The sequence below is a fragment of the Schistocerca gregaria genome, chromosome 11 (assembly GCF_023897955.1).
Source record: "Schistocerca gregaria isolate iqSchGreg1 chromosome 11, iqSchGreg1.2, whole genome shotgun sequence".
Lineage (NCBI taxonomy): Eukaryota > Metazoa > Arthropoda > Insecta > Orthoptera > Acrididae > Schistocerca > Schistocerca gregaria.
This window is the reverse complement of record NC_064930.1, coordinates 108,300,091-108,323,295: the sequence shown is the minus strand read 5'-3', so window position 1 is coordinate 108,323,295 and position 23,205 is coordinate 108,300,091. Positions and strand designations below refer to the sequence as shown.

The window sequence follows — 23,205 nt, the reverse complement described above, 5'->3', positions numbered from 1 at the left end:
CCGTAATTGAACATGAAAGTGCTGCTGTCTGTGGTAAAGAGTGAAATATCACATTAAATTCAAACTGTGTGTGCCCAATTTTTGATGACAACTTCATGGTATCCATTAGTTCACTTGGAAGATAGCTGAAAAGTGTATGGTCAAAATATCGGATGGAAAAATAAAAAGAATCGGTGAGTATCTCATGAAAATCTCATTACTTTCTTTCAGATCTGTGTGTTACTGCTTCCAGGCTTCAGTTGATAATTAAATGTATAGGCTGTTTGCTGCCGACATTGGCAGTTTTTCTAGTCTCAGTAACTGTAGTAAATGAACGTTAGTTGTCAGTGTTTCATTGGCGTCTCACTCCACTGTCAGCTTACAGCTACCACTGAGTGACAAACTATGCTCCTTTTGGGTGAGAAACGAGGAGGCAAAGTGTCAAAAACACTGCTCTGTGTTTATGAGTCTAGGCTGAAGGCAACTTCTTACGAGCTGTGCTAAAATGAACCCTATAGATTGCACCAAGAATTGCTCCATCAATTTTCAAAAAGATTATGAAAGCAAAGTGGGATAAAATATTTTGTAAATGTGCTAATGGAAGCTCTGAAATTGTTTGATTTACAGTTCAGTTTTACTTCTCAAGTTCTTTAACCCCCATTGCGACAGAAAAGTCACAAAGGTATTTTATCCCAAAGTACATTATGTGGATGGAATCATAAGCTGAAATCATTACATGTAAATGGACATTGACTGTTGTTTGTATCTTAATATACTGAGCAAAGCATGGTGAAGTGAAAGGCAGAGGGTACTTCAGACTCTCATGTAGCATTTCTTCCCTTTGATTCACATGTGGAAAGTTGGAAGAATGGTTGCTTTGAACACATCAGTCCACGCTGTAATTAGTATGATCTCATCTCACAGTTCGTATGGGAGATACATAGGTGATTGTACAGTGTCCACCAGAAAAATTCATACACACTTTAAGGAATGAAAAGTATTAGTTATGTGTTTATTTTATATTTAATAATTGATCACACATGTTGTACAACTTTCAGTTTAGGACACAGTTACTTTAAATGTTCAAAATGTTCGCCACTGTCAGCTATATCCACAACAGAAAGACAAGCGGTCGCCGCAACAACGTCAGTCAGTGTTACAGTGCAGATCGCTGCACACATTACTGTAATCTCCTGCCAAAGTTCCTCCAGCGTGTGTGGTTTACGTTGACAGATGTTATCTTCACAGTTCCCCACAAGGAAAAGTCTGTAGGTGCTAGATCTGGTGACCGTGGAGGGAACTCGACATGCCCTCTTCCGTCCAATCCCGCGCCCCCAGAAAATTGTCATCCAGGAAAGCTCGTACGGCTAGGTGGTAGTGTGGTGGTGCCCCGTCATGTCGGTAGGAGACCTCTTCATCAGCTTCATAAAGTGCACGTATACCTGGCAAAATTGGTGTGCATAACATTTCCAGGTACACTTCTCCAGTGACAATAGCGTCAAAGAAAAAGGAGCCTACTAAGCCCCTAGATGACAGTCCACACCACACGTGGTTGATCGACCGCTTTACCCACATAAACATGTGGATTTGTCAGTGCCCAGTGCACACTGTTATGCCGATCCACGGTTCCGTAAAGTTTAAATTGTGCCTCATCACTTCACACTTCCTTCATCACAAATTGTTTATTATCAGTTACCATTTGCTGATACCGTTCAGAAAACTGCATTCGGCAATCGGGCTCGTCGTCATTAATCGTGTGCAGTAATCGTAGAATGTAAACTTCCTACTTTGCAGCTTTCAGAAGTCTTCATACACTTGTAGTGTAGCTGTATGCTGTCTTCCTGATCTACCTTTGTGAATGTCACAAATCGTTCCATGCAATTCAAACTTTTCAATGATACATTTGTTAGGAGGTTTGGTGGTTCTGTTTCGAAGTCTCGCCTCCACCGACGTTGCACAACGGCATTATCAAACTTGAAAAACCACTTACTGTATTTACTCGAATCTAAGCCGCACATGAAAAATGAGGCTCAAAATTGAGAAAAAAAAAAAATTCCTCAAATCTAAGCCGCGCTTCAAATATGAGACTCGAAATTCAAGGGGAGAGAAAGGTTTTAGGCCGCACCTCCAAATCAAAATAAAGTTGATCCATTCAAATATGAGACACAATTTAGGTCAAACGAATGACAATACAGCTATAGTAGTTTGGTTAGAGTCGTAAGCTTAGCAGTTCAGCTTTACCAGGTAGCCATTGCTTTACGTGAAGCGCTCCGTCCGTATTTATTCGGGTACCCTCCCTTTTTCACTTGCTTCATCTGGTTTGAATTGATTGCTTTTTTTTTTATCTGATAAGTGCCGTTCTCTTTGTTATAGGTGCTTTCGTCACTCTAATCTGAAAATCCATTACTGTACTGTGTCATGCATTGTTTGTCGCATTCAGATAATGAGTGCTTACTGCTTGTTGCTGCTCGCGGCATGGCTTGCTTTTGTGCACGCTACCGCACTTACAATTGAAAAAAGAGGAATCGTCTCATTAGCGAAACTATGGCAAGAGACTGCTATTTGTCGTTACTTACACTGCTGCTTTCTTTGATAATGATCAACAAGAACCAAATAATAGACTGAGTATGATAAAAGATGTTCTGAACGAGAGTTTGGCGAAAATTTTTCTCCGTTTGAAAATGTTTGCAGACACCTCTTTAGTACATTACATTCTGCACACAAATTAGTCACCTTAGATTTAAAAATCTAGTCAGTTACCGTGCTTCATTTCTGACTGTACCACTACTAGGCATATGGGTAATACGAATATAAACATGACATGATATGTATATTGTTTCGCGTTTGTTGTCTTCCTCTAGTTTCGTAGTTTATTAGGTAGACTGGATTTAAATGAGATAGCAGCAAACACGGACAGCAAACACGAAAGAATACATGGCAAAATGTTTATATTCGTATTATTCTTATGGTGAAGAGAATACTGCATGTGATTCACAATACATAAAAGTTGCTATTAGCGACCATCTCTTCTCACAGGTAGGAAAAAATTCAGAACCTAGAGTTCTGACAAACATCCCAAACAGTCTTGCCAGTCGGATTTTCGTAGTACATTGAAATGCTGCGACATTCGAAGATGAAAAATACGGAATTTGTATTTACTTTGTTGGATAATGTATGAAAATGCAGTGGTCGAAACTCGGGGCGGAGAAAAAAACTCGCCTTCCACCTCTTCTTCTTCTTCTTTCTTTCTTTCTTTCTTTCTTTCTTCCTTCTTCTTCTTCTTCTTCTTCTTCTTCTTCTCCTCTTTTTTTTACTGACGCAGAGGTTTTGGCTCCAGTATTTATCTTTGAGCCTGCAAAGCATGTGTAGCGCTACATATATTCGACGACAGAAGTTAGTTGTGGCAGCACCTACCAACATTTTTCAGAACTTCCACTTACTTTGCACTCGATTCTAAGCCACAGACGGTTCTTTGGATTACAAAAAACGGGAAAAAAGTGCAGCTTAGATTCGAGTAAATACAGTAACAATGCATTTTCGCTGCTCGAATGTCAAGCGTGGTCCAGCCATCTCGTTTCCTCAATACCGAGATGAAAGTACTAACATCTGTTGAGCCAAAGACCATACTAAAACACACTCGTAACTCAAATTGAAGACAATATTGGTATCTCAGTAGAGCCTGACAGAGTGTATACATTTTTCTGGCAAACTCTATCGTATATTCCTAGAGTAATCATTTGAAGCTGGTTCTTAAAACTTTGTAAGTAGTCTTCCTTGTGTTAGTTTGTCTTGTCTTGAAGAGTCTGCCAGTTGAGTTTCTTTAGTATCTCTGTGACATTCTCCCAGAGAACAAACAAACCTGTGACCACTTATGATATCTTTTCTTAATACACTCAATATCCCCTGCTAGTGCTATTTGGAACATGTCCCACACACTTGAGCAGTATTCTAGACTGTATTGAATGAGTGATTTGTAAGCAACCTCCTTTGTAGACCGAATACACTTCCCCAGTATTCTACCAATAAACCGAAGTCTGCTACCTGCTTCATCTATGACTGAGCATATGTGATCATTCTACTTCATATCCCTACAAAGTGTTACACTCAGGTATTTATAATAGTTGGCCAATTCCAACTGTAAGCATTAATATTATAGTCATTAGATACGCTTTTTTTCATTTTGTCAAGTGCAGAATTTTACATTTAAAGAAAGTTGCCAGTCTTTCTACAACTTTGAAATCTTGTCAAGATCTAACTGAATATTTATGCCGCTTCTTTCAGACCGTAATTCATTATAGATACCTGGATCGTCTACAAAAAGTGTGAAGTTATTATAAATATTGTCTGCAAGGTCATTAATATACAACTTGCACAATAAATAACGACAAACTTTCTGGGGAACAAACAAAGTTATTAATTCTACATATATTGACGTCTATCCATCAGAGATAATGAAATGAATCTCTCTACTCTGTCGAGTCACAAATTTCGCTCGATGCCCTCGCCATCGCACTATTGACAGTAAGTGTAGGTATAGTACTGAGTCAAATGATTTTCGGAAATCGAGAAATATTGCATCAACATGACTACCATCCTCCATAGCTTTCAGTATGGCATGTGAGAAAAGTGTGACCCGGATTTCACTTGATAGATGTTTTTGGAATCTGTGCTGGTTGGCATGAAGGTGGTCAGTGTGTTTGAGATACCTTATTATGTTTGAGCTCAGAATATGTTCTAAGATTACCCAGCAAATTGATGTCAAGGATATTGGTCGGCAGTTTAGTGGATCACTTCTACTACCTTTCTTGTAGATGGGTGTAACATTGTGCTCTTTTTCCAACAACTGGCACAGTTTCTTGTTAGAGGGATGTACGATAGATTTTAGTTAGAACAGCAGCTAATTCAGCCACAAATTCGATATAGAATCTGGCGATACGGATTGCATCGGACCCTGGACCTTTGTTAGAGTTTAATGACTTCAGCTGTTGCTCGACACCACTGACACTAATACTTGTTTCAATCATTCTTTCAGTGGTATGAGGATTAAATTGGGCCAATTATCCTGGATTTTCCTTTCTAAAGGAACATTTGAAAATGGGAGTTAGCATTTCAGATTTTGCTTTGCTACCATCAGTTTCACTTCCCGTCTCATTCGCTAGGGATTGGGCACTAACTTTGGTACCGTCAACAGCCTTTACATACAACCAGAATTTCTTGTGTTTTGTGGAAGATCATTTGGCAATATTCTGCTATTGTAGTCATTGAAGACATCATGCCTTCCTCTCTTGACAACCAAACATGTTTCATTCAGCCCTACACTTTGTTGTACACCATTTATGCACAGGATGTATACGACCCGGGACAACCGGGAGATGTGGGAAAGACCTGGGAATTTTTTCATCTGGGAGAAAACTGAGAAAAACCCAGGAATTTTTTTAGAATTCTGGGAATTTTTGATTGTTTTATTTTTCAGTTAATTTTTTGTTATTTTTACTGGTAAGAACCGATACTCTAACAAAGGATATTACTGTATCCTGCTACTGCAGAACAATACTGCAGCAACAAAATATGAACGAGAGCATAAAACTTAAATTTCAAAGGAAATGCTTCATATCACAGTGCTCACACAAACGTCTGCCAACAGCAAAATGAGTGAATGGCTTTAGGCAGGCTATGCAATGCTTCGTTACAAGAAAATACTTCCGATGAGCGTGACGTCACAACTGTTTACATTTGATTCCTCTAAGCAGTTACGAGCGGAATCATGCGCATGTGTAGTTGAGATGCGTCTGAGCAGTACCTTTTCCCGCTTCTGGCTACAGAAATGTCGCTGTCGGTTATGTACGCAGCAAACCAGAGTACCTGAACCGGGTGGCAATTTCGGCGGCGAGGGGGGGGGGGGGGGCAAATTCATATTGTTGAGGGGGGGGGGGGGAACCTTGATTCACAAAGCGCCTAGCATCTGGCGCACGTTGGTCTATCGATTAGTAAATGATTTTGAAGCTCATCACTATTGCTTTTTGAACATTTTTTATCACATTCTAAATTGATTTCTGAATGAATCATAAGTTGATTTCTGAATGCTTGCATAGTGTACGTGATGTCCCTGCCAGGTGAATCCTCGTTGCATCTAAAAATAAACTTTCCTGCAGACATAAGGGGATGTGATCTGTGTTTACGTTAAGTGATTTTGCTGTTTCCTCTACGTTTACTGCTCTCACGTCAAATGAAAAAAAAAGTGATTTCTGTGGCTGGGAGCTATCATGTGAATTAAAATACATTCACATAATTATGGAAGGGTAAAATGTGTTATTGTTTCAGAGTTTTAGATAATTTCTACTTTTCTGAAAGTCAAGCATTAATCACCTTGCAGAGCAATGAAGTTATTTTTGTCGCTTTGCTAAAGAAATTTGGCTTTTATTTATCTTTTCTGCTGAGGCATCTAGTTTGTTTGAAACGGAAGTGTTTAATTCCACAATATTGGCTAGTTTCAACTGTTCACTCCATTTCAAGTGCACGTTTTCATCTTCTAGCACGTATCGCATTATGCCATAATAAAGAACCAAACATGAGACAATACAGTGCTGGTACTCCAAGAAAATTTACATCCCAAAAACCACACTGAAAAGCTTAATATCAGATCGAGGCCTACTTCGTTGGGAATCTGGACATGCGCATGTGCAAACGCACAAAAAACATAAACACTATATGTGAAAGCTTAGCTTCTCTTGTAGCTTATTAATCTTCGCGACAAATATTTTATATGAAAACTTTGCTTTTCCTGCAGCAACACTATGTATATTAATTTAAACCATTAACTTTTCCTGTTCCTGTTTTTGCCCTAATTAACAGTGATGCTGCTATTGGCTGACTACATCACGTGTCCTATCTTTTTAATATCCATTGTCATCGGCTTGCGAGATCACGTGACATGAGCTATGACTGCTTACAAAAGCACATCGCAATGTCCATTTCAATTCTTCGGAAAGTAACATGAGGTGTTTGGTGAAATTAGAATTTGTACTTTTGTAGTATGAAAATATGCAGCTTATTTGTCGCTGCACATCAAAGAACTTTCCGAATTGTGGTGTTCCTACCCCCCCCCCCCTCCCCCCCCCCCCTGCCCCCACATGAGTTTCGTTTTCTAAAGTGACAGGAATTTCTAAGCCGCTGTATAAAACCATAACCATTCAAATGATTGATCAATTTTACAGTTCCAAGGGGAAAGTATACTATAACTTAACACGGAAAAAGTGTGTTTACACCCAGGAGAAGTGTAGTTTTAACCGAGAGATCCGGGAATTTTTTTTCCTTGTCCACGTATACACCCTGTATGCAATAATTTTTGATTCTGTAGGAGGAGCCAGAGTTCCTCTACATGGTCCTGCCCTGTGCTGAATGTTTCAGATTCCTCATGAAGACATGACATTAATCTTTTTATATAGTTTACTGAACATACATATCTTTCTGCTTGTGGTCCTTTGTACTTTGGTGATCATTGTTGTCACAACTGATACCAGTTTCAGTGTGAACATCCTCAGAGGTGTCAGATTTATTTGTTGCCATTAGATCCAATATTTTCCATCATGAGTGAGGTTCTGAACTATATCTGTTCTATGTAGTTGGCAGAGAAGGCATTTAACAGTGTGTCACAGGATGTTTTCACCCTTACCACTAACAAAACTGTAATGATCCCAACTGACTGTTGGATTGTTAAAGTCTCTTTCAATGATTGCAGTATCATTAGGGAACTTACGTCCTAGCAAACTGAGGTTTTCTCTAAAGTTTTGAGGTAATATCAGGAGGAGAATCTGATGGTTGATAGGATCCTATTATAATTTTTTTTGCCATCTCTTGATATTGAGTCTTGCCCAATCACTCTCTCCTGCTTTCCTTCTAGGGCCCATAATATAGCTTCCAGTTGCAGTTGGTACAATCGAATGTCATGTCTATAGTGATAATACTTTTTAACCAAAAACAAACTACTGTTTGGTAATAGTATTTCAACTAATACTACATGTTCATTGCAAAACTGAGTAAGTTTTATTGCTCTAATATTTGTGTTTGAGACAACCACCACAGCCAATGGCAAATCGCAACTACAACTACGTGTGATCTTACAAGCATGTTTAGGGCGTTGGTTCTGTGTCCTTAGTCCCATCTTGGTTCACAATCCATATGAAAACAATATGTATGGGTTGTATATTCCTTATTTAAAGTAGGTTCTTAAAACTTAGTAAGCACATTTTTAGTGTGGTCGTTACTGTCTGTCTTCCAGCATCTTCGCGGGTCAGAAAGTCGTGCGGCCATTTGTGGTGCCCTTTGTTGTACACGTTTGGTATCCCCAATTAGTTTTTTGTACATGGCTGCACATTCAGAGACCATGAATAGTTAAAATTGAAAGAAAAACAGCCCTCGGTCACTATTTTTAACAAATTAACCAGGTTTTGACACTGCTAGGTGTGTCTTCCTCAGAATTTAAAACAAAGAATGGGCTATATTCTATAACATGGTCACAGAATAATGACTAGGAACGTACGATAGGGTGTAAGTACGGAATCATCGTAAAAGACTGACAGTACTTATATGTCATTTATAAAATAATAAATATGCCAAAAGGGCATTGGCCGCAAAGATATTTAAGATAAAGAAAACTGTGAAGAACACTTGCTAAGGAAAAATGACACTAGCCCCCAAAATTCATCTCTTGCCAACCATCTTCTAATTACAGGTCATCCACCTAAAGCCATCTGCGATAGCAACATTTTGCACATCGAAAAGAAAGGGCGTAGACTAGATATTCTAGAAGAATTGGAGATTTGCAAGCATTTTGCTCGAAAAGGTAGCCTCGTCCTTAATGAACAGCTACAGCTAGGGAACAAAAATTTTTCAGCAGTATAAAGACATTACTCGATATCTGACTTCGGGTCTCCTTGTTCTTTTCCTTCTAAGGTAGTCATATATTTTCAATTATCAGATGTTTCTTGGCTGCATTTCACGTCAATATTGCTTTCTACAAGTTGTCATTCAGTCCTATCTACATTTTCATAATGATGTTTTCATGTTTTACCTTACTGTCATAAGCTTTGATGTAGACAAAATGTTACGTCGTATGCTACTATCAAACATTGCTTTCCTTTATGTATCAATTACTATTTATTTATACCATTTCTGCCTATATTTCAATGTGAAGTAGCCTAATTGTATTTACGGCTACCAGGTGGCGCGCTCGTTGCAGTGCCGTGTGCACCTGGTCGCATTTGTTTACGCAGGCACCTCAGTCCGTTTTGCAACCTGCTGCACACAGCCCTTAGTAGCTCGCCATCACAGTTTTCTTTATCTTAAATATCTTTGTGACTAATGTCCTTCTGGAATATTTATTATTTTATGAATGACATATAAGTACTGTCAGTCTTTTACGATGATTCCGTACTTATACCCTATCGTACGTTTTTAGTCATTATTCTGTGACCGTGTTATAAAATATAGCCCATTCTTTGTTTTAAATTCTGAAGAAGACACTCCTAGCAGTGGCGAAACCAGGTTAATTTGTTAAAAATAGTGACCAAGTGCTGTTTTTCTTTCAATTGTCCCCAATTAGTCTTACGTGGTTTAGATCTCGCATACTTCAGCAGTAGTCTGGTTTACACTGCACAAGTCTTTTGCAGCCAATGTCGTTTGTTTTGATGGTTTTTTCCCTTTATTCTGCAAAGAAAGTGATGGCTACCACCTGCTTTATCTACAACTGACCGTCTTTGAATCCCTACAGATTTACACCCAAGTATTTGTATAAGTTTTCTCATTACAGTTGAGTCATTAATATTGGACTTATAGGATACTCTATTTTAGTGTTTTGTGAAGTACCCAGTTTTACATTTGTGGATATTTAAAGTAAGTTGCTAAACTTTTTACCACTTTGAAATCTTATCACGATTTTATTATGGGGCACTTTATAAATTATACTACAGTTAGTCAGAGAAGGTTCCTGGGAGGGAGCTGAAAAGGAAGGGGGTGCAGACGCTAATGGGATATGGCATGATGAAGATGGAGTAGGGTGTTAATTGAAATTAAAGCACAAAAATCTTGATAAAAATTTGTTGCTTCTAAGCCCCGAGTTCAAAAGACAAATGTGCTACCTTTTCTAACTGATTAGTATCCTTTTTGGAGGCCTGCAAACTGTGAAATAGCCCACACATAGAAGAGTTTTTTCCCCTGGATGTCTTGCTTAAGATCATAATATATGAACAAGAAGACATAATATATGGACAAGAGCAAACACAAACCCAAAAATCCAATTGAAATGCAAAAGTGTTAGCCATTGTACATAAAACCATTTTCAGTAGAGGGACAGCAAGAGAGACAATCTTACCTCACAGATGCAGGAAAGCAAAATACTCATATACGGCCTCAAGGCTACAGCCAGCTGCTCGGCTTAGCACACAGTGAGTGCATGCAGTGGATAGGGTGTGCTTGTGAGTGTCCTACACCTGCATACGTAATCTGCAAGCCATCGTATGGTGCATGGCAGAGGGTACCGTGTGTCACCGCTAGTCGTGCCCTTTGCTGTTCTGTCCACAAATGTAGTGAGGGAAGAAAGAGTATATGCTTTCTTTCAAGCCCTGATTACTGTTGTCCTGTAGGAGTGATCTTTAGTTCCTTACAAACAGCGGTTCGGTAAACTTTCTCATTAGTGTTTTGTGAAGGAAAAAAAAAATCTTCCCACCGGGTATTCTCATTTTGTTTCACAAACCATTTTTGTAATACTCGTGTGTCGATCAAATCTACCGGTAGCAAATCCAGTAGCGTACCTCTAAATTGCTTCGATGTCTTCCCCCAGTCTGACTCGACTCGGTGGTAATTCCAAATAATCGAACAGCACACCAGAATGGATTGCTCGAGTATCGTGTATGCAGTCCGCTCGTATTTGTTTTGCTTCATGTCACTTTGTGACATTACGCCTACACATTGTGTGTGCCTTTGTAAAGCAGCACACCAAAAATACTGTATTGGAATATTACAGTACTGTTTTTCGTACTCGTCCGGATTAACTCAAATTTTTCACATTTACAGCAAGCTGCCATTGAACACACAGAAGTTGTATCCACAATTTTCTCCAAACACTTTTCTTCCACTCAGTTGTATAAAATACGCTTATAGCCTGTGCGTTTAGAAGTAGTCACACCAAATCGACGGCTTCCAACTTCTCAGAGAACATTATCTGTCATTCTAATCTGATAGTATCTACTGGACATTGGGCCTCTGCGGTCTGAAACCACTGTGTGGAAAGGGATTAACAGGGAACTAGCAAGTACCTGTGCCCGTCAGTTGTGCAGCTGTGCTTCCCGACACCCAGAACCCTCTGACACGTGGCATACGAGCAACAGATACCGATCCTGTAAAGAAATTGTGTGTTGCTCGACCCCTATAAGAGAGTGCTCTGTAGAGTGTGAAAGCTGGACTCGGTGTCGGGCTTCACTTTATCGGTCGGATACGGGGAGGGTGACGTCGGTCTACGAAGGAGACCGACTGCGAAACACTCGTGACCTGTATTGAAATGCTGCTAAAGTGTGTGGAACCTGTACCAAATACGACTGAGAGGTGATACTACATGTAAAAAGAATACCGGCACAATTGGTCAAGTTTGTTTGATCCGTGAGAGAGCATAACAGAGCTGCGGAAACATCTGAACAGGGAGACAATGGAAGATCCGTACAAACTATAGTATACCGAGAAAGTTTACTAACAAAACTTCTCGAACGATTTCCACTCGGGAACCTCGGTATCCACTACAAACCCCTACACGTGCTTCTGTACGGACTGTGAAGATGAGAGAAAATTCCAGTGCAAAACAGGAATTTAAGGAGTCATTCTTGCCATGTTTCGTGCACAAAAGGGATAGGAAAAAATGATTAACAAATTATACACAGTACTGCGATGCACTTCATTAGTTTGTAGAGATAGATGCAAATGTGTGGATCCGAGCTTAGCTACAGGTGTATAGATCAGGGTTTTTGTAAATTGTGCTCTGTAGTGCCGGTGTGCGAAATTTATTTTATGACATCTGATTCTGCACTGGGTCAACAATTATTTGCGTAGAATAAGAGGTATCTAGCAAATTTGATGTAGCGTCTATTGAAATTTCCTCTTTGTTTGTATTTCAGATGTCCACAATTTTCTCTGTACGACTCGTTAAGCACCACTGAAGCTGCAGTGTGTGAAGTCGGTAAGGAGGTCAGGGTACGGAGATCCCTGCACGGCGTCTCGTCCTCTCGTGACGGCATGCGGCATTCGGCTACCGGAAGGTCCGTGCCGAAGCCTCCGGACAGTTCCGCGACGCTCATGGCGGAGGTTCCAGCCGAGCCGGTTATTCGAGGCGGCACACTGCTACGCGCACCGAGCCTGACTGCACACTTGTGGCCATTGTGGGAAATGTTTCACCCGCTCTTACGACTCGAAAGAGCACGAAAGGTCGCACGGGAGGAAGAGCTACAGCTGCGACGTGCGGATCGGCCCTACCGCCGTGACGCGGCAGTCCGGCTGCACGACTACCTGCGAAAACGCGTCCGCGTACACACGGAGGAGCGGCTGCCCACCTGCCGCATTCACAGTAAGTTATTGGGACAGGTGCACCTGTGTGTGCGAGCGTGCCTGCACACCGGCGAGTCGGCGCGGTCGGGAGATCTGCGGCGAGCTGTTCGTCTGTCACACGTGCCGGAAGTTGCACAGGTGTGTGTGTAGCGGACTCCGGCAGAGGCACCGGAAGGTACGAAGTTGGCGAGCTGTTACTGTTATGTTTTACCACTTGTACATACCTGCAGAAAATCATATTGTATCAGCCTCAGCTATTTTTTTCAGAACACCTACGTGTCTGTAATTAAAAGGAATTACACGCACGACTTCTGTATATTTCTTAAGCATTTGCACATTGCTACGAGATGTTTCTATTTGCATATATTTTGCACTGTATGGTATGTACCTATTAACAGAAACTCTGCAATTGCAAATCTTCTTCCATCTCAATCTTTTTTCATAACCTGTTCTGATAGCAATAATAAAGATTTTATTTTATAGTAGCTGATATTGGTACAATATGCATTTCAGTTTCTGTTTACTCTGTCTCGTGTAAAGAAGCTTGTAGTCGAGTAGCGGGAGCATTCTGTTAAGTATTAACAAAGAGGATACCATTTGAAAAAGTTGCGAGACTGTCAATTGTTATCGAGTGGGACTTATTGCCGATTACTCGTTTTGCAACGTGCACCGAAGAGATCGATCGAAGTTTCGTGTCGATTCTCCGTTTCTCGAAATAAAACTGTAGTAAGTAATAGGTTGATAATTTTGGACGTACAACTCGGTTAGATTTGGCAATTGTCATTTTTGTGGATGTCAGACGGTGGTGCGGAGGACGTGATCGTGAAACAAAGTATAAAACTGTACTTGCCTCCGTTGGCAACTAGAGGGTTTTATTTCGAGAAACTTAAGTTTTTCTATTTTAGTGTCAGCTGTATATATAGCTTATTGAGTAATGCATGTTACGTGGTGGTTACTAATAAGCCAAGCTGCTTAAACAGTAATCTGAAACAGAAGTTTTGTCAGCTGTCCTCGGGAGGAGCATTGTAGTTGCACAGTTGCACAGGGCGTATACACTGCAGCTGGTGTATGGGTTGTACTGAGATTTGATGCCTGTGCCTCCAGGATCCAATGCAGTGTTTTACACAGCGCACCTCATTCCTGGGAGTCTTGGAGGAAGGAAGACACCAAATTATAATATGTACTCTGGGCCACAGTTCAAAAGGGAGAAGGAAATGTGAAGGGAAAGCTTAAAATTGTGTGAAACCGGCGATGCTGCCGTGTCGATACGTGGCCGGTTTGTCCTCTTGTAAGCTGGGTTTGGGGTGTACGAGTGCTTACGGCACCTCATTACCGAATGTCTCGTATACACAGTTTGAATGCGAACCGTATTGTCCTCGTCAGAGCCTGGTATATTTCATTTGATGTTCCTTAAAAGTTGCACTCAGTTTTATACTGTAGCAGACGTGCACTGTGGAGGGTGAAGGGAATGTCAGCTCTGGATTATACTGACTGATACTTCGCACCCATACATACTTCATATGTGTGAGATGTTGACTTCGAATATCCTCCGTCGTGGTCACGAGTACTAATGCAATGCCACCCGCTCGTGTCGGCACCTCGTGGGATGTTTGTGAAAGTGGGGACTGCCGGGTGCTAGGTCCCCTGTCAGTTCTGACGTGCTGTTTTGGCCAGAGAATGTGTACTGAGAGATGAGAATATGGGGCTGATATTGCAACAGTGTTACGTTTGATTACATCTGCTGTTTTAGACATGTCGACATATACAGAATGACAGTATGAGAAATGAAAAATTGTGAATAAATTATTACCCTTAGTGAGTCATAGTACGGCACACTACGTACAGTGTTTGTGGTGTTGCTCCTTATTCCCCGTCTTAAACTTCTCCTTATGCCGTGTTGACACCGTTTGTAGCTCTTATTGTCAGTGCCAGCTGACCGAACGACTAAAAGCTACTTTTAGTTACGAGGTGTACTGTGGTCTGGGTACATACTACACACACTTCTGTTTCCATTTCTCTTTCTGTGCTGAGCAGCACATATTTGTGCCCACAGTAAGAGTGCCATCTGCGTTCTACACTCCCAGTGTATCCTCTGTTCAGAGTCTCGATGCCGAGACTGAAATAACGACGTGTTAACACTCTCAGTGTAACAGAACTAATGACTGCACATAAGTATGGATTGCTTGAAGGTTGAAATAATGTATGACGGTTGTAACAACTTGTTCCCAGTGTAAAAGTTTGAAAGAATAAGATGTGACAACTGGGGAATACACCACTCTCTGCTGAGGGCGTACAGAGTTGTCGGCAGCGAGTGTTCTAATGTGTGAAGAACTGCACCAGTCAAAACTATGAATAAGCCGTAAACATACAGGGTGCTACAAAAAGGTACGACCAAACTTTCAGGAAACATTCCTCACACACAAAGAAAGAAAATATGTTATTTGGACATGTGTCCAGAAGCGCTTACTTTCCATGTTAGAGCTCATTTTATTACTTCTCTTCAAATCACATTAATCGTGGAATGGAAACACACAGCAACAGAACGTACTAGCGTGACTTCAAACACTTTGTTACAGGAAATGTTCAAAATGTCCTCCGTTGCGAGGATACTTGTATCGCACGGAATCCCTGATGCGCTGTTGCAGCCCTGGAGAATGGCGTACTGTATGACAGCCATCCTCAATACAAGCACAAAGAGTCTCTACATTTGGTACCGGGCTTGCGTAGACGAGAGCTTTCAAATGCCCCCATAAATGAAAGTCAACAGGGTTGAGGTCAGGATAACGTGGAGGCCACGGAATTGGTCCGCCTCTACCAATCTGTCGGGCACCAAATCTGTTGTCGAGAAGTGTATGAACACTTAGACTGAAATTTGCAGGAGCTCCATCGTGGATGAAGCGCATGTGTCGTACTTGTAAAGGCACATGTTCTAGCAGCACAGGTAGAGTATCCCATATGAAATCATGATAACGTGCTCCACTGAGCGTAGGTGGAAGAACATGGGGCCCAGTCGAGACTTCACGGACAATACTTGCCCAAACGTTCACAGAAAATGTGTGTGGATGACGTGATTGCTCAATTGGGTGCGGATTCTCGTCAGCCCACACATGTCGATTGTGAAAATTTTCAATTTGATCACGTCGGAATGAAGCCTCACCCGTAAAGAGAACATTTGCACTGAAATGAGGATTGACACATTGTCGGATGAACCGATCGCAGAAGTGTACCCATGGAGGCCAATCAGCTGCTGATAGTGCCTGCACACGCTGTACACAGTACGGAAACAACTGGTTCTCCCGTAGCACTCTCCATACAGTGACGTGGTCAACGTTACCTTGTACAGCAGCAACTTCTCTGACGCTGACATTAGGGTTATCGTCAACTGCACGAAGAATTGCCTCGTCCATTGCAGGTGTCCTCGTCGTTCTAGGTCTTCCCCAGTCGCGAGTCATAGGCTGGAATGTTCCGTGCTCCCTAAGACGCCGATCAATTGCTTCGAATGTCTTCCTGTTGGGACACCTTCGTTCTGGATGAAAGCGAAAAAGATAAGAAGTCAGTACATAAATAACACTAAAAAGTTACAACTCAAAAATTACCTTAAAATAAATTCATTCACGAAGACACTGACTTGCTATCTCGTATAGGGTATAAATAACGTTCCACAGGTTTATTAGCTTTTACTCCTGGGTTTTGTGACTTTATTTCTTGTAGTAATAGCTGTTTTTTTCATATTCTCAAGATGCGTTAACTGTTTCAGTGAAAGAATGTAGTGCAACTTGTGACTGAACTGTTACACCTGCACATTTTTGTAGTGCTCTGGACCTTCAGTGGTAACTGTGTTAGTCACCGAACTGGGTAGCCCAGTGCATGAGATCTTGCCCGAGATGCTTAATGTTGTGGGTTCGAATCCTGTCGACTTCTCGAATTTTTCTTTTTAAATTTGATCGAAATTGTCACTTTTGTTATTTACTTGATTAATGATTAGAAATAAGTTTAGTTCTGTTGTGCTCAGTAAATAATTGTTGAAATAAAAAAAGTAGATTTATTCCTTAGAAATCTCAGAAGTTATTGTCGTCGTGTCCTGACATAGGTGGGAGAGGGCAAAAGGGGTTACTGGTCAGTCTGCACTCCCGAGTGGTACAGAGCAGAAGGCAGGAGGACAATTCACAGTGAAGGCATTTGATTGTTTCTTCCATCTGAGCCAACACTGGTACAGACATTTACTAGAATGCAGGTGGTGAGATTCGGTAGGGAACTCGTTGTGGAGACTCGTGGACAAACAGGGTTTTGAAATACTTGTTTATTCCAGACAGGACTAATACACTGGAGGCTAGTTCGAGTTAGAAAAAGCATGAATAGCGCTGATACAACAGAAGGCAGTGCAGAAGTCCCAGGAATGGATGCTAACCACAGTTAGTAGCAAACACTAGCAGCATCTGCAGGCAACAACTTAGTTGCAAAACAAGACATAATGAATGTGACACTGTTCACCGAGGCACTCAGAGAGAGAGAGAGAGAGAGAGAGAGAGAGAGAGAGAGAGAGAGAGAGAGAGAGAGAGAGCAGACTTAACACCGAGCTGGACCGAGACTGGAGTTGACTGACACAGATTCGGCACCCAAATCGTCTGACTGACAACTCTGCCTGGGGGTTTTAAAGAGTCGCGTGGGGCACTGTTTTTGCCACTTAAAGCCACCCAGCCAATCCCGTAGGTCTCTTGCAGGCCCCTGCCAATCGTGGTTTAGTTAGGTCCCCTCTACTGCTCCTAAGGCAGGGATGTTAATGCAGTTACACTAAGTCCGTATTTGGTATCAACATTGTTCAGCTGAAAGCTAAACGTAACTGCTCTGCCAAATAAGGCTTACAACATTATTGTTATACGTTATTTAGCCGCACCCCTCGGGCTTCTCGGAGTAGGGACTGCTAGGTCAACAGTTTTTGACATGTTCGCTCTCTTTGTATCCTCTGTGGGTCTACTGATGTTGCTATTTGCAGGGCTGGTATCGAGCTGGCTTTATACACTAGTATGTGCCTGTCGGTTACAAAGTTCTACGGTGACAACCTACTACAGTGTCTAGACGACGAATGAAGTTACATGTTAATTCCTAGAAGAGCAACTAATGCTCTCGGACCGTGTCTGGGGGGCGTCTGCATTTTTGCAAGGCTCTCCCCTTACTGTTTACTTAATGTAACAATATCCCTTGTAGTTTCGTCTGTCCTCAGCACCGTCAGTGCTTCTGCACCTAGGAACGCCTGTCCTCCTTTCTCACAGCCTCGAGATAACACTACAGTAGCAATATATTACATTGTGCACTGTACTACAAAGCAAGAAGTTTGCAAAAATGAGCTTACAAAGTGTCACAAAAGCTCTTCAACGTGTCGTTTGGTTAAAGCAAGCAAAAACGTAATCTGTTGTGAAAGAGAGAACCAAATTACAAGGAAATGTAAGGGATACCTTGTATAGATGTTTTACACTGGTGCAAATGCGATGCTTGTCGGATGAAAACAAAAGGAGTAAGTGGAAGAATTCAGAGGACCTCGCCAATGCGTTGACCTTAAGATCTCTATTCCAAAAGCATTTGCTTATTTGTAAAAGCAAACAATGCCTTTACTGAGCAGGGCAACACTTCAGAAATGGATGAAGCAATTATACATTCTCGAAGATATCCCGTATTTATTGAAGAAAGTTGAATGATACTTTTGTGTGGCAGCAACAAGTTTATTACGATTTTCACATAGGTACTAATACTAGTTGCTAACTGATAAATACAGACGGGTGTCTTGTCGTGTGCTCACCTGCTTCCTGGTGGTGGCTCAGCGAGCACCCTACTGACTTCGATCACGTCTCCACACTAATTACGCATACCGTCGGCCTAGCTCTGCGTGTTCACCACCTGGTGGATGTGACCCCTTACGGAGGTGTGGGGGGCCACAGTGAGGTTTGCACACGAGTGCGTAACAGTCAGGGCAGATGCGGTCACCTTACTCGTTGTGGCCAGCTTTGTGACTGCCCGCTGTTCACACACGGCCCTGAAGGCTGACAAAACCATTGTGGTAGTGATTTGTGTCACTGGCATTTTATCACTTTCGTTTGTATTCAATTGATTGATAATGAGAAATTAAACAGGTCTCGCGAGAGAAGTACACTGGCTTGAGCAGCTAAAACGAGTGCAAATGCATTTAAAGTATGAAGCTGTGCCTGTTACACAGGGTGAGGCATAATAAGGAGCAATTTTTAAAAGGCAGTTAAGTAAAAACACTTCGTTACTTTCTTATTTCGTAATATTAAAATAAGTCAAGTATTTTCTGCAATAGTAAAACATTGGTTATTTTTTAAAGATAATTCCGGTAAGATAGCGTCCGTTTCGTCACACACGTTTGTTCACCTGCACCGTGAAGTGACTCGTCACATGGCGCAGCATTGCCAATGGCATTTGAGCGACTTCCTTTCGGATCTGCCCTGTCAGGGCTTCAATTATCCACGGAGGATTATCTCGATAAACTTTGCTTTTCAAGTAACCCCACAAAAAAAAGCCACGTGCTGTGAGGTCCGGCGAATGAGAGGGCTGTGCGATACCCCCATTTGGGAGATTGCACGATTTGGAAACAAAAGATTGACAATATTTCTGCATACTCGAGCAATTTGGGAGGTTGCTATGTCCTGCCGGAAACCGTCTCGTTGTTAACCTCGTAGTGTGCAAGTCGTGGAGTAAAAAAAAATAATCCGACGTGTGTGCGTATGAAGATGTGGCACACCACACAGTAACTTTTGCAGTGTGCAGTGGTTATTGGTGCAGTTCTCTAGGATTAATGTCACTCCAAAATCGAAAGTTCTCCTTTTCACATAACCTGAGAAATGGAATTGAGCTTCGTCACTATCCACAATCAGGTTACAATATCCTCGTCTAGTTTAATAGTGTCCAAAAATTCTAAGCGGAATTGGCTTTGGCTCACATAGATTCTTTAAGGGTCTGAACCATTTGGATTTTGTAGGGTTGAAAGTGCAAATTGTTTAAAATCCCATGTGTAGCGCTGTGTCGGCAAGCTGAGTGACGAGGGCTTCCCTCAGTGGTAACTGTGACATGTTCGATGTTTCCAGGTGTGTGCACAGTTTTTGGTCTCCCACATTTCTTCTTTGTCATTGACGCCGTCTCCTCAAAGTTCTCAAATGTCATTTAGATTCGATTTGCACCCACTATTAAATTTACACAATGATTTCTTTCCGTGTTTTGTGTGGGCTGACGAAATAGTTGCTCTTGAAACATTTAAGAAATTGGCTGTCTTGGTTACTGATGCTCCAGCTAATTGGGTCCACACAATCTGCCCTCTTTATAACTCTTATAGGTCTTTCTTTGCATGTCAACCTCAGCCTCGGAATGCAAATATGAAGTGTGCACTACACGTTAACAGCCCTGCAATGATGGTAGTCCGTTCTGAACAAGCTCGAAACATGCCTTAACTGCATTGTTGACTGTCAAACGTAACCATCCCAGTACTACCACTATTAACATTATTTTGCATACCCCTGCGGCAACCCTATATTCGTGCCAGAATATTAACACAACTGATTTTTAAACTAGTGAACACACAACTGAAGTCGGTTTGCAGCTGCCTTACCTCCACACCCGTGGTCACCAATGCACACACGCACACGCACATGCACACGCACACGCACACGAGAGCACCCTGTCAGCGGCTGCCATGGTCATTTCACTGGCTGCGAGCATCATCGGTTCCATGTCCTCGGATGCCATTGCATTATCGGCAGGCACAGGTAACAAACTGGTGTGAATAACTTAGCCCTTCAACGATTTTATGATTGGTGATACACAGTTGCATTTAGAGGTTTGATAAACTTGTTAAGAGAATTCAGTGAAAGCATTGTGAGACATCAGCTAGTGGTTGCCACTGATGGTATATTTTACTGCACACACACATCTAAGGAAACTCAGTGGCAAGCATTATAGTCTTGAAAAACACACACACACACAACTGGTAATTACATAGATCTTGTCTTGTGCTCACCTGCTTCCTGGTGGTGCTCTGACAGCAAACGGCTGACTTCGATTAAGTCTTTAGGTACGTTATGTGTTGCATCCACCCAGCTCTGCACGTCCATCACCTGGTGGGTGTGAGGCTTTATGCAGGCGATGGGGTCCTCACTTAGGTTTGGACACGTTTGCCTGATAGTGAGGGCAGATGTGATCACTTTGCTCTCCACAGTTAGTTTTGTTACTGCCTGCTGTTCACACACAGTCCTGGGGGCTGACAAGCCATTGTGGTAGCGATATTTTATCATTTTTTTTATGTATTTAGTTGATTAATAACAAGAGGTTGGATTGCACTTATGAGAGAAGTACACCAGCTTGAGCAGTTAAAACAGAGCGCAAATGAATTTACAATACGGAAGTGTGCCTGTTGTACAGGCAACATATGCTAGAGAAAAATTACTTTTATTTATAAAAAATACACACATTATTTGATCAAAATGAAAATGACATAGAAGTTGGTGGTGCCCTGCATCGGTAATGCTGGAATTCAATACGGTGTTAGTCCACCCTTTGCCTTGATCACAGATTCCACTCTCGCAGGCATATGTCCCGTCAGATGCTGTAAGGTTTCTTGGGGAATGGCAGCCTATTTATCACGGAGTGTTGCAATGCGGAGAGGTATCGATGTCAGTCGGTGAGGCCTGGCGTGTAGTCAGCGTTCCAAAATATCCCGAAGGTGTTTCACAGGACTCGGTAGGGACTCTGCAAGCCAGTCAGTTACAGAGATGTTATTGTGTGTAACCGCTCTGCCACAGGCTGTGCATTACAAACAGCTGCTCGATCATGTTGAAAGGTGTGATTGCCGTCCCCGAATTGCTCTACAACTGTGGGAAGCGAGAAGGTGCATCAGTGTAAGCCTGTGCTGTGATAGTACCATGCAAAACAAGGGATGCAAGCCCCCTCCACGAAAAACATGATCACACCATAACTCGAGAGCAGCCCCAAATTTTACTGTTGGCACTACAATTGCTGGCAGGCGAAGGGCATTCGCCATACCCACACCCTGCCATCGGATCGCCACATTGTGTACCGTGATTTGTCACTCCACACAATGTTTTTCCACTGTTCAATCATCCCATGTTTATGCTCCTTACACCAACCGAGGAAGACTTTGGCATTTACAGGTGTGATGTGTGGCTTACGAGCAGCTGCTTGACCATGTAAACCAAGTTTTCTCACCTCCCACCTAACTGTCACAGTATGCGCAGTGGACCCTGATGCTGTTTGGAATTAACAGAACTGGATTTTAAACTAGGGACACACAACAGAAGTCAGTTTGGCGCTGCCTTACCTCCACACCCATGGTCACCAATGCTGTTTCACACACATACACACACACACACACACACACACACACACAAAACTAGTAAACACATATGAGCATCTTGTCTAGTGCTCATCTCCTTCCTGGTGGTGCTCAGTGAGTAAATGACTCACTTTAATAATTTCTTTGGACTTGTTATGTGTTACATACACCCAGCTCTACATGTCCGTCGCCTGGTGGCAGCTTCACAGTAGGAATCAAGAAACCAGGATTGTAGGTCTTCTTTTTGGCACTCTCCAGACGTAAGCCTGGCATGAAGTTGGGAATAATGAAAACTTTGACTCTTCGGACTATAAGACGTGTTTCCATTGATAAGCCGTTCAGGATTTATGCTCCTGACACCATGTTTTACAGTTCTATGCGTCAGTTTTCGTTACTAATGGTTTCGGTATAGCAGTTTGTCGACCAATATTGGCTTTGTGGAGTTGGCGATGGATGGTGTTGGTAGATACTGGGTCTCAGAAGATGGCTGTTGACCTTTGCAGTCAGTTTAGCTGCTGTAGCTTTGTGTTGTTTTGGCACAATTCGTCTTAGCGTACCAAGATCTCCGTCATTTAGTATCGATTTGCACCCACTATTCCATTTACACAAGGATTTCTTTCCGTGTTTTGTGTAGGCTGTCGAAACAGTTGCTCTTGAAATGTTTAAAAAATTGGCTGTCTTGGTTACTGATGCTCCAGATAATTGGGCCCTGACTATCTGCCCTCTTTGTAACTCTTTTAGGTCTTTCTTTGCATGTCGACCTCAGGCTCTGAATGCGAATATGAAGTGTGCACTACACGTTAACAGCCCTGCAATGATGGTAGTCCGTTCTGAACAAGCTCGAAACATGCCTTAACTGCATTGTTGACTGTCAAACGTAACCATCCCAGTACTACCACTATTAACATTATTTTGCATACCCCTGCGGCAACCCTATATTCGTGCCAGAATATTAACACAACTGATTTTTAAACTAGTGAACACACAACTGAAGTCAGTTTGCAGCTGCCTTACCTCCACACCCTTGGTCCCCAATGCTGTTTCTCTCTCTCTCTCTCTCTCTCTCTCTCTCTCTCTCTCTCTCTCACACACACACACACACACACACACACACACACACAACTGGTAATTACATATATCTTGTCTTGTGCTCACCTGCTTCCTGGTGGTGCTCTGGCAGCAAACGGCTTACTTCAATCAAGTCTTTAGGTACGTTATGTGTTGCATCCACCCAGCTCTGCACGTCCATCACCTGGTGGGTGTGAGGCTTTATGCAGGCAATG

At 42.0% G+C, this 23,205-nt stretch overlaps 1 long non-coding RNA gene across 2 annotated transcripts in view; it reads left to right on the top strand.

Annotated features, from left to right (window-relative positions):
* The window catches only part of LOC126295372 (uncharacterized), a 55,117-nt gene extending 32,167 nt beyond the window's left edge, over positions 1–22,950 (top strand). For both annotated transcript variants that reach the window (XR_007552474.1, XR_007552475.1), the window contains one exon: positions 12,141–22,950. This is a non-coding gene — a long non-coding RNA (uncharacterized LOC126295372). The remainder of the gene's footprint in view (positions 1–12,140) is intronic.
* The last annotated feature ends 255 nt before the right edge of the window (positions 22,951–23,205 follow it).